The 13,062-nt window shown below is 28.3% G+C and overlaps 1 non-coding gene across 1 annotated transcript; it reads right to left on the bottom strand.

The window, feature by feature from the left end:
- Positions 1-450: 450 nt before the first annotated feature.
- TRNAT-UGU (transfer RNA threonine (anticodon UGU)) lies at positions 451-522 on the bottom strand. The gene has a single exon. It is a non-coding gene; the product is annotated as a tRNA-Thr (tRNA).
- Between the last annotated feature and the right edge of the window lie 12,540 nt (positions 523-13,062).

The raw sequence follows: 13,062 nt of genomic DNA, 5'->3' as shown, positions 1-13,062 counted from the left end.
TATATACCGCATTATCATGGGACTTCAGACGTACGATCAGTTTAAATTTTTAATTGAGTTGATTAGTCATAAATGGAATGGCCGGGGCAGGTTTATCAGGTTTACATCTATCATTTTCTGCTTATTCATTGTATGGTATTTTTATATATTACTGATCGTCCCTTTAAATTTGCTGTCTTTCATCATTTTATATGAAAGTTTTTTTGTCAGATAAGCAAACTGCTCTAAGGAACGAATAAGGAGTATATCTTTTGTTGCATTGTAATAGATAAGCAAACTGTTCAGGTTTCTGAGGAAATAAAAAAAATGTAACCGAAGTAAACTTCGATCATTGTTCTTCAATCAATGAAATTTTGCCATGAATAGCTACAGCAATAACGACCCACTGCCTTAAAGTCGAAAATTTACAACAATAATAATGTTTGATCTTTGAAATCGACAAAAAAAAGGTGCCCCCATGCAGGATCGAACTACAGACCTTCAGTTTACAAGACTGACGCTCTACCACTGAGCTATAGGGGCTGCTTGTTTAAGAGGTGTATATTATAAACTAAGAAAGATAGTACATAGTTAGAGATGCATGTTGGAGTGAGACTTTAGCATTAACCTAGCCCAATGGGCCTTAGCAAGTTGATGCAAGCCGAACTACTACCAGTATCATGTAAACATATTCATTCTTTAAGGGTACAGCCATACTGAGTCTATATTTTCAAAAAGTGTCTTTCTAGATTCACAAATTCTTATATGAGACGGTCTCAACATGCCTTATACTTGGGTTAAATATGCTCAATACTAAAAACTTTTAGTTTATGGCCGGACTTTTTATTTGAAGGTCGTCTCACCGTGAGACAGTCTCTGATCTAGATTTGGACCTCCTCATATGGAGCATGAATAATTTTTATTTATGCCTGTCTTTTCTAGCCATTTGTTACACATGTTTATGGCAACGATCTTCATCACTTTCTTTAATTTTCAACCAAGTAGTAAACTGAGGAGAATTAAGAGTATAATTAATAATTTCACTTGGTGTCCCTTATATGAATGTGAGCCCAGCCTCCACAAACAAGACATGATGGATGTTCCTAGGATAATGCTAGATTATAGTCTGAAAGAGAATGATTATATTATAAGACCCCTTACAAATCATGTGATTACATTATCATAATCTTTAAATAATTCACTTGAATACTGATTCCAAGCATGTTACTGTAGGATTAGTATGAGGCATTCTTGTCTTTAAGAGGATTTAATTGAATTACATTTCATTTTTTTTATTATAGGTTGATAATATATTGTTCTCATGCAAGACCTTGTGGTTAATTTGAAACTTTTTGAATTATATATAACCAGGCTGATTAACATATTTGCATCATCTCTAATAGCTAGTTCAAATAATTGGTTTATCGGTCGATATGTTTGGATGGTCAAACAAGTAGACAAATGATCTAGTAAACAACCCCGTAAAAAAACTAGGAACCCTATAAGATATATGTTGGTTTTCGGTTGAAATTGCTAGCCCTAATTGTAACAGCCCGATTCTTAGTCACCTTTAATAAAATATTTTTTCTGACACAAAAAGACTTTTGACTAATTACTCGGGTGTCGAGTTATTTCAACCTTAGACCAAGGGTCTAAGAAAACCAATCAGTGTTTTATATACTTCAGTAAATTAAATAATTTTATGAAAATTTACACAAGTGTCCTTTTTCAAATAAGTTACAAATAAATTTCTTAAATACAATTATTGTTTACAATGAAAATTAAAAACACAATTCATCTCAAGAGAGAAGTTTCGACCATGGTTCGCTGCGCTACTCTGATATCCAACTAACACCTGCAATACTCGTAAATGCACTATCCCTCAAGGGACAGTTATTTATTGTGACAACAAAAACTGTGTAGTATCAGCAACTACGGCTGAGTAGTACACCAAACAATGAAACCTTTATAAGCACCCAAAAGGGACTCGACATAGCACTTAGGGATTTCACATAAGTCAGAACAGAAGGTGGAAATTGGGTCAAATACTAAGTAGAGTATAGAAACTTGCATGCAATTATACAAGTATAAAAATATGTGCATTGCATTAAGAAATATGCAAAAATAAGTGCATCACATTAAATAATATGCAATGTGTTTTATGTAATATCGGAAATTTATTTTTATGTTAGATTTATATATTAACTTCTGGTCCTTCTGCTTGGGTACCAGGGCGTGATTTCCTAACACTTCTGCTTGAGCGGTAGGGCGTGGAATCCAAAAAATTTATTAAATAAATGCAACACATATGATCTTTGTTTCATATATGTAAGAGCCTGTTAGGGTAAGGTAACCAAAACCCCTAACTTAGTGGGAGTCGTCACTCCTCCAGTACAATGTTGCTCGAGCCATAGGTCAGGTTGAATAACCTTACTGTATTCGCTGTATTTTACGTGGCGGAAAACACGTCCCATATTTTTTACATGCCGGAAGCATGGTTCTGCATTTCCTTACTATCAAGCCTTTTTATTATCAAGTTACTATTTTCAGATAAATGCAACATTTACAATAACTCATACAATATAAACAAAATTATAACAATTTATATATAGGCCCATAAGTCAATTCCAACTTAATACTAAGGTTTACACAACCCTTACAACTATAACATCTTGTTTGATAAGTTTAACCCATTTTAGCAAAGTCATTTTTGTACCTTTGGGAGTCTATGGACACATGAATAAGATTCTACAAAACATTTTGAAGAAATTCCAATCGAATATTGTTCTGGACATCTGTGCGGTAGTAAAGACTGGTCATATGCCTCATTCTGAACTCGAACAAAGAAGATATGGCCAAAACATGAATTGACTGAAAACTGAAACTATCTTGTCGTGCGCTCCGATCCCGAATAAACTCAAACGTCCACTCTATTTCACCCAATAAACCCAATAAAAATCTTTGATGAGCTCAAAAACCAGATTAGTAAACTACCTTTTAAAATCTAAAGCTTGTGATCCCAATTTACAAATCCTGTATGATTTCAGGATACCTCGTTGCTAAAATAGGCATAAGTTACTCATACGGAAACCAAATGGGACGATTCAAGTAGCTACGCGATCGCGACTTAGAGCTCTACAATTCATATGCAGGCACCAAAACCCAAAAATAAACAAAAATATTTTGAAATTTGCAAAACAGAAATGATGGTTTCGGGATTAAAGTTTCACAACATAATAATATATCCCAATTGAACTCAACTTGATGCTAACCTAATCATCAATTGAACCCCAATTCACTTGAAGAAACACAAATACCTAATAAAGAACCCTAAACATTGTATTAAAAGAATACTCAATTGAACTCCAAACTTAAACAATTAATTATCAATTTTCGTAACTTCCAACTCGGTTTTTAAGGATACACTGTTATTATTTTTAGCATAAATTTCTCATACAAACTCGTATCGAGGTGATTAAAGTGGCCACAAAACCACGACTCGAATCTCTACAAATCTTATTTTCTAACCAAAATCCAGAAAGGAACAGTATTCGAAATTAACCATAAACAGAAGGGACGAAATATGACTTTTATAAAATAAGATGAACTTTGCTTTTCCTTAACTTAAGAATAAAGATGCTATAGAAATGAGATAAAATGAAATCGCATGGACTAAAAAGAAATGATCTTGATCGTGTTTCTTAATTTTGTAGATAGAAAGAAATAGAAAAAGGTTGGAGAACAAAAATAATAAAAAACCAAATTGATGAATTCAGTAAGCATTGAAATAAAACTAATTTCTTCGCTTCGAACAAGGGAGTTTAGGCAAATGACAGATACATCATGATGTGTCTATGTAAGATGTAGAGAAGGATTAGTGTCCTTTAACACTCCAAGCCGTAAATCTCATAAATAATACCCAATTTTTATCTTTTGTCTTAGTTTACGAAATACGTTTCACTAAATAAATATTGTAAATAAAATAAAATAGTCTCAAAATTTTACTCTATTCAAACGTCACTTTAAAATAAAATAAATAAATAAATAAATAAATAAATAAATAAATAAAACTTTAAATACGTGTCAAAATAAATAAAAAAACCAATTATCATCTCCAAAATAATATTACTCGGATTAACTTAACTCAAATCCCAACTTAACTTAATTAGTATTATAATTAAGTTGTATTCAAATTATAGTCGTTTTATCTCTCCCCAACTTAAAATATTTTCGTCCCCGAAATTACATTACACATCATAAATAACTGCAGACACTTTCCAACTTAATTAATACCATAATTAAGTTGTATCACAATAGTGATTGTTACACTAATAAAGTGGTTTAAACTTGTATGTGGAGTATGGACTATTTTTGAGGGTTAGTCAAAGATGTGACTGATAAAAGTCATAGGACAAAAGATCTGAAATTTAATTACTATAAAAATGGTTATTGTAATTAAGAATTCTTCGTATATAAAATTAATACAACATGCGACTACAACATGCGATTTAGTATTGCGATTAATTATGATACAAAATAGCATGTATGTTTTTCAATTTATATGAGAGAATCTTTATCTATTATTTTACCTAAGACTCTTAATAGACACCAATTATAAATATGAACCATGATATTTAATTATGTAAAATTGTTTTTTGATGAGAGATAATTATAAGGTAATTATTTATCTTATTTGTATTATATTAATTAAGTTGATAATAAAATGGTGTTGTGATGCATATGAGACCTTGTCAAGGAAGCACCACATATATTAAAGGATAAATATACCAGACTAGGGGTGTTTAATGGGCTGGACCCCCATTTTGACCCCTTATCCGGCCCATTTCTAAAAGGGCTTTGTATTGGTCGGGCCGAAAACAGGCTACACTTTATGTAAAATAAAGCGGGCTATAAAAAAGCTTAATAAGGGCTGAAAACGGACCTTCATAAATAACATAATTAATGTGTTTAAATATAGTAAATAACAACGTCAATGAATTTATTAATATGTTTTCAATTTTTTTATTATAAATAATAATTTTATTGTCATAAATTGATAAATGGAGATTAAAATTATTTTTAGTAGCAAAAATGGGTCGAATTGGGCCCGACTGAGCTTTACTTGGCCCATTTAAATTCCATATTAATTTTAAAGGGCCTTATACGACCCGACCCATTAAACACCTCTATACAAGACCCTTCCAAGCTTTGATTTTGTTGGTGATTCAAAAGCCAATGAAGAGGGTGGCCACTTGGCAGTAGTGACAAATTAGACCATGCCCCATTTCTTGTGCTAGCTTCATCGATTGATACCCCTTCTATTGGCCTTAAAAAGAGAAAATATATAATTGAAATAAATTATATAAAACAAAAGTTCAACTTCTTCCCACTTTACCCATGAAAATTGTCCTACTGGCAATGGATAAAAAATTAAGAAAAATGAATAAAATAGTATTTTATGGAAAAGAAAAAGTAAATTAAATATATAGATAAAAATTAAAGATAGATAATAAATCATGGCCAAAAATAAAAATTGAACAAATTTAATAAATCTGAATGAATTAAAAAAGAAAGTGGTATTTCGGTTGATTAAAAAAGGGGATAATGAACATTGTAAGTTGTAAAATCATGAAATTACCAAAAGAAGATGAACGGAAGATACTTCAAGTAGAGAATAATGTAGTTGTACAAATTCAACCTGATTAATTGAGTTCAAGTATAATTCAACTAGAGGCGTTTAAAACAATTTGAATATTCGATATTTACTTGATCTTGAAACCAAATCAGATTTTAACCCGACTTCAAAATGAATGTAAAATAATGTAAAAATTAATGTGGACACAAGACTCGATTTAAACCGACCTGAAACAACTGAGTTAAAATTGACCCAATGATCCCAATAAACACATATAAATTTACCTCAACCTGATCGACTTGGAATAATAGCATATTAATTCAAAATAAATATCAAGATATTTACATACATATAAAAATTAAAATTAATTGGACCGATATATCAACACAGTTATAATGTACACTCGTTCGGTGTAGGGAACAATTTGCATAAGAGAGTGATGATTGTGTAGGGATCTAAGGTAATTCAATCAAATTTACAACAAATAACTGCAAACTAAACAATATGTATGATATGATAGAGATGATGAGATAGCATAGGATTCCCAGAAGAAAGGAAAACAAAAACCGCATATATACACTCCCTTTAAGGTTAAATAAAATACATCGTTCTTTGCAGAAGTAAAGAAAAGTTAAGTTTGATGGATGGGTAGGCTTCAAAGTTGAAAATGGGGGCTCTATTTTTTATGATTCATCAAACCCCACACGGAATGGAATGCAAACTAGTCTTGCTCAATTTTTTTTAAAAGGTATCCCATGTTTTACCACGAATTTGATTGATTTGATCACCTAAAAACAGTAATTAATTTAATTAGATTAAAGTTTGAATCAATTTTACTATTTGAAAGTATTGATTGATTTTGATAATCGAATCAAGCTTAGATATCAATTGATTAATTTTGATAATCGAATCAAGCTTACATATCAGTTAAAGCAATTATATCATTTTTAATTTTCAATTATGTTTTTGAATTCGATTTTTATTTAACTCTTTGTTCTTCTCCAACCAACTTGTAATCAAAAAATCTGTATTGATTAATTTAGAACCTAGCAAAGCAAATCTGATGTTACGAAGAAATTTGGTTTAAAATAGTTGATTATTGGTTGTTTTTAAAGTAAAAATAGGTTAAAAAGAAAAAAATAAAAAAAATTACTCATACTAAAAGTAGATACTAAAAGTAGATTTAAGTAGTTTTTTTATCGACTTAAGATTTAGCTTTTCAACTATATTAATTAAATGTCATCCACCAATTACTTTCTAATCCATTTAAAAGCCAAAAATAAAAATCAACTAAAAATAATTTGTTAAATACAATCAAATGAAATAAAGTAATTTTACATTAAAAAAACGTTCACTTAATAATATGCTAAGTAATTAAAGATTGTATATAAATTAAAAAGATTGATTACCATAATTTCATAATCTTTTCAATTTTTGTGTTCCACGCGTGGGCCTTTTCATTCCCTTCCTTTTTTACTTTCTATAAATTTATAAGCTTCTTTTCTTCTATTATACTCTCTATAAGTTGATAACCTCCTTTTCTTCTTTTATATTTGTGTGGGCATTTTCTTGCATTGTGCATGCTTTGAATGTGATTATTTAAAGCATGGCATCAATTTGTTTTAAGTCTAATTTTAGTTTTATGCATGCATTAACTAAGTTGTTATTTGATCTAATGTTTCGACACTAAAGATTCATTTTCTAAAATTACAAATAATTTAAAGATAGTGTTTGGGAACAAATATTTCATTTTAAATTGTAGATTTTAATTATGATTCATAATGAAGAATTTGAGAACGACAAGGTTTGAAATGTCATACTCAAATCTTAATCTTTAACCACTTTTATAATAATGGTAGATTTAACTCAAATTCAAATTTAAATTTTTGTTATTTGTCAAACACTGAATTTGAGCCAAATTTATATTTGCAAATGAAATCATTATTCTCAAACATAGTATAATTAAGTTGGACTGAATTGAATTAGTTAATTAAACCAAAATAAATTTAATTGAACTTGAGTTGAGGTAAAATAAAATGAATACTATTGAACTAGATAGTATACTTATTTGAATTGAATCAAATTGAACCAAATAAATTAGCTAATTAAAGCAAGAAAAAGAGTGAGGTGTTGAACAAATTAAATATATTTTCCATATGTTAACTAAACTTTTAAAACGTATAAGAGACATTGGGAATTATTTTGTCTCGATTCTTTTCCGTTTACACGATATAATTTGAATATGTAAGATTTATTTAGGATATACTTCATGTTAAAAACTAAAAAAAAGACGAAATACTATTCATATATATACTTCTTTCGTTTCATTTTAATGCTATATGTGACTTTTTACACAATTTATTGCATTATTTTGATCATTTATATATTGAACATCATATAATTAAAAATTATAAAAAGTTAATATTATAAAATATGTGATTAGATAATTCAAATAAGATTCTAATTAACTATCTAAATTTTTATTACACATTAACCACAATACATACAGTAAACATAAATGATAAATAACGTTAATAACCATAATCTAATAAATACTTCCTCTATTTCATATTAGTTGCAACATTAGGCAAAATGGCACTATTTATTTATAACTCTTAAATTTGTGATTAGTTTTTAATCTATAAGTTAAAACATAGTCAAGTGAGATCTTGTTTGATTCGTCTCATTACAAAAATTATTAATATTGTTTTAGTATATATATAATTAGAGATATTAAGGATTAAATTAGTGTATTAGACTACATGAAAAAATAAACGTTATAAGTAAATTGAACGGATAAAGCATTCTAACAATACATTGAAATATTAGAAGTATTGTTAGAAGTCAGAACCATCTATATAGAGAATGACATATACTTGACCAACTTTATCGATTTTGACCGAGACATTTTTTGGTGTTCAATAACTTGGACTGTCAGCGTACCAAATCAGAAATAAAATTCTAATCAATTATCGTGATTTAATAAATCATTATAAAAAATAAAAAATATATATTAATAAAAAAAACAAACATAAAAAGGTAAATTATAATTTCTAAAATGTCAATCTATAAAATCCCTCCACATGAGTGTGATTTACCAAGTTGACAAATAACATATTAACCTAGAGTTGCTCAATTACAATTCGCAAGCATTCTAGTCTTATGTATTTACGTACTTTGTTTCAAATTTATAAAAATTATTCAAAATAATTCAATTTTTTATAGATTTTTCTACAATAATTTTAAGTTTTGATTAAATATGAATAATTCAAACTATAAGAAGTGCTTACTAAGAATGCACCAAGTAATCTCTTATCGTTTTGCATAAAAAAATAAAAAATAAATACAAAATTAAATTATAAAAAATTAAAAAGAGAAATAAAGTAAGTTTATTTTTTATTTTAGCATTTAATTTTTTATATTTTTGATTTTTTTCATATTTTTTAGCAATTAACCTATAAAAATCGGACATCATTTGGGCAATAATATTATTGAGTAAATGACTCTAAAATTAAAATTATTCATGATTAATCAAAAATTTAGATTATTATAGGAAAATTAACCAAATATTAGATTATTCTCAATAATTTTTCGTTAAAATTTTCAGTTTCATTTTCAATGTCCTCCCGACATTGCTGCCCAAGAAATAACGTAAAAATTTAGACAAATAGAAAGATGAATATTTTTGTAGAGTTTCGTAGTCAGAGTTACAAAAGGTAATTGTAGGTTAATGCAGGATTAAAGGTAAAATAATGTCAAAATATTAATCGTTGCGTTTTCACATATGTTTTTTTCAAATAGAATTTACGAATTTTAGTGTCAAACTTTGGTTACGATTTCTCATTGATTTATAAGAAAAAACACATTTATGTGAGATCTTGTTAGATTCGTTTCAATATTTACTTTTTAAATGTCAACTTTTTAGAATTTTTAAAAACTCACAATTAAATAATTTAATTTTAATATTTCATTAGAATCTGCAAAAAAAGTGAATGAGAAGAACACTTAAAAAACGAAAAGAATAGTAAAGAAAACTCAATAGGACGGATTATAATAATACATGGGGCTAAATCGCAGCGACAAATCCAAGAGTATTAAATATTGCAACAAAAGATTTTTAAAAATAGTACTATATACTACTAGTACTATTACATAGTAGGAGAAATCAATGAAAATAATTTTTACTACGAAAATTAAGAAAAGGATTTTGGTAATCATTATACTGAAGCAAAGACCACCTAATGACACGTGTCCGTCTCTGGTAAAAAACTTTTCCGCTCAAATTAGCTTCTCACAAACATTTTCTTATAAGTTTATTTTAGCTTTCACGACAAGATTACAATACATTAATGCATACAATTGCAATAAGTTTGACTATTAATTTTGTCTATTTAAGATTGGAGATTTATATCTTTATATGCATTGAAATATTATTTGTGATTTTAATAAGATTGAAAAACAAATTTTCTTCCTCTCATATGCACTGAAATCTTATATGTGATTTTAGTAAGATTAAAAATAAATTTTCTATTTAAAATTTATTTTTTATATATTAATATAAATTAGTGTGACATTTTTTAGCCTCCCCTTCAAGAGGACCCAAAACTTATAGACCATATATCACTATATCATCTCTTTGTAACTTTATTCAAAAAAAAATTATAATTTAAAAATATAAGAAATAAAAAAAATTCTAATTGGAGAAATGTGTGGACACTCCTTCATTACCCACCACCAACACCGTACCGCTACCATTTTAAATGGGCAGATACGTGTATATTTAGTGTATCACTACAAGATCAATTAGAAAAATAATCTAATTTCACTATAAAAAAGACAAATTTCCGACAACTCAAAACAATCGGAAATTAGTCGGTATAGCTCTATATCGACTGAATTCCGACTGTTTTGGGGTAGTCGTATCAAAATGGTCGGAAATTCATTTTAGTAGGAAAACAGTCGGAATTTCCGATTAACAATGATTAACCTAAGACGTTGCCCGTCCTGTTCGGGTCGTCAAAGGCTAAAGTATGCATACCCCATGGTGACCGTAATGATCCAAAAGTGTTATGGGAACAATAATTGTAATAATCCAAACCAATATGTTAACCCCTTTGGGTAACATAATCTTAACATAATCCAACCAAACGTCAACCCCTTTGGGTGACAAACACATGAATTCTCAATTTCCAATTAATTTCTTTCAATTTATTTGAAGTGTTTAATCCTTATGTGATTTACCATGCCTCGATTAGAAATGAAACATCACTACTTGCACAACCACATAAATAGTATGGTCTAAGTGTGTGCCTTTAAGCGCCGCAACCAAACGATATTTAACCACGATAGAAATTTCGCCCTCTTATGAATCGAGGTCCTAAATAACACACACACAAAACAATCACGTATTAGAACATGATTACACATTTAATACACTCCATATTACTAAGACATCACTAGGATTTGATAATTTTAAATGTTTTCATCAAATTCCTAATAGTTCCAAATTGTAAACTTTAACCAGAAACTTAAATGATCGATTTGGACAGTTTAGAAAATTCAAATGAAAAATCCGACTTCGCCGTTGCGTTCGGAACACGTCAATTACCTTGGGTACCAAATTTCATAATTTCTAACATCCAATTACTATTTTTAATTATTTTAAGCGGTTAATCTGTTTTTAACGCATCGGTACAATAAACAACAACGGAACACGACTAACATTTCCGGGTCGGCACCAACACCGAGGCAGAAACTGCTGCTGCCCGGAATATATATATATATATATATATATATATATATATATATATATATATATATATATATATATATATATATATATATATATATATATATATTTTAATTTTATTATCATTATTATTTTATATATACATTATTAACCCTTTAAATCTCATGACCAAAATAACTCTAGCAAGGTTACATTCACAAAATCCTTCAAGAGACTTACAATTTCATAAATTATGATAACTAAATCAAATACTTAATTCTCTTAACAAATTAAAATTTTGTAGAGAATTACAAAATCAATTCACCCTTTTAAATCAACACACACACACACTCACACACACACACACACACACACACACACACATATATATATATATATATATATATATATATATATATATATAAATAAATATATATATATATATATAAATATATATATATATATATATATATATATATATATATATATATATATATATATATATATATATATATATATATATATATATATATATATATATATATATATATATATAAACACAATCCTTCAAACAAATCAAATTTTGCTAAAGGATTTACAAACTCTTGGATAACTACAATACTTGGTCTATACCATCTAAATTTCATCTAAAAAATTGATATTTTGTTAGAGAAAAGTAAATCATAAGAAATTTATTTAAATATCAATATAACTTTAAATTCTTAATTCTTATAACAAATTTAAATTTTGTTAAAGAATATTGATCAAGAAGTTCTTTTCTTAATCCTTTTAACAAATTAAAGTTTATTAAAGGATTATTAGAGAAAATTTTCATATATAAAAGAAAAAAAATGTTCAATCCTTCTATAACTCATAGGATATCATCATACATAAAACATAATTCAGTTTAGAAATCATGTATATAAAATCTATAATTAACAATTCAATTAAATTTACCCTTTGATCAAAAGATTGGATGGGGCAACAAGAATTTTTTTTTTCTTTTAAATGTGCCGAAACAAGAAGAAAAAAGGAGGAATATTTCAGAATTTTTTTGTGTGTTCTTGAAAAGATAGAATGATGATTAAGGATTAATAGGCAACCAAAGGATTAATATTAATAGGCAACTTAAGGATTGATCATAATTGTGCCATAATACACAATTATGAGAGGAGTTACAAGACTCCTCCCATGCACCACAACCGGCCACCCCTCTTCATTTTCCCCTATTTATTTATTTTTAATTAATAATTAATTAATTAATTAATCATGATATTGTTAAAACCGAAAAGAAACACCACACGATAACATCGTACGCAATAAAACTCGTTACCGTTAAAATTTAACTTACTTTATTTCTTATAATTATCTATGTTAAATAATATAATTTAATAATACATATTTATTTTATTTTATTATATTATCTTTTTAAGCCCGATAAATTATGGGGTATTACAGACTACCTCCCTTAAAAGAAGTTACGCCCTCGTAACTTACATGATAACGACAACGCAGGACACACATCGGCTACCATTACTCAAAAAGGCGAGGCTACAAGCCAAAGAGGTTACGTCCTAACACAACACCTGCGCGAAGTTCCTATCGCCTTCTACCCCCCTTAGGAAGTTACGTCCCCGTAACGTAACTAACCTGAAAGAGATGAGGGTACTTTTCTCGCATAGAGTCCTCCGTTTCCCATGTAGCCGCTTCACGCTCGTGA

Source organism: Amaranthus tricolor, chromosome 8 (assembly GCF_026212465.1).
Source record: "Amaranthus tricolor cultivar Red isolate AtriRed21 chromosome 8, ASM2621246v1, whole genome shotgun sequence".
Taxonomy (NCBI): domain Eukaryota; kingdom Viridiplantae; phylum Streptophyta; class Magnoliopsida; order Caryophyllales; family Amaranthaceae; genus Amaranthus; species Amaranthus tricolor.
Note: the sequence above shows the minus strand (reverse complement) of the source record. Positions and strands in the feature narration are given on the sequence as shown.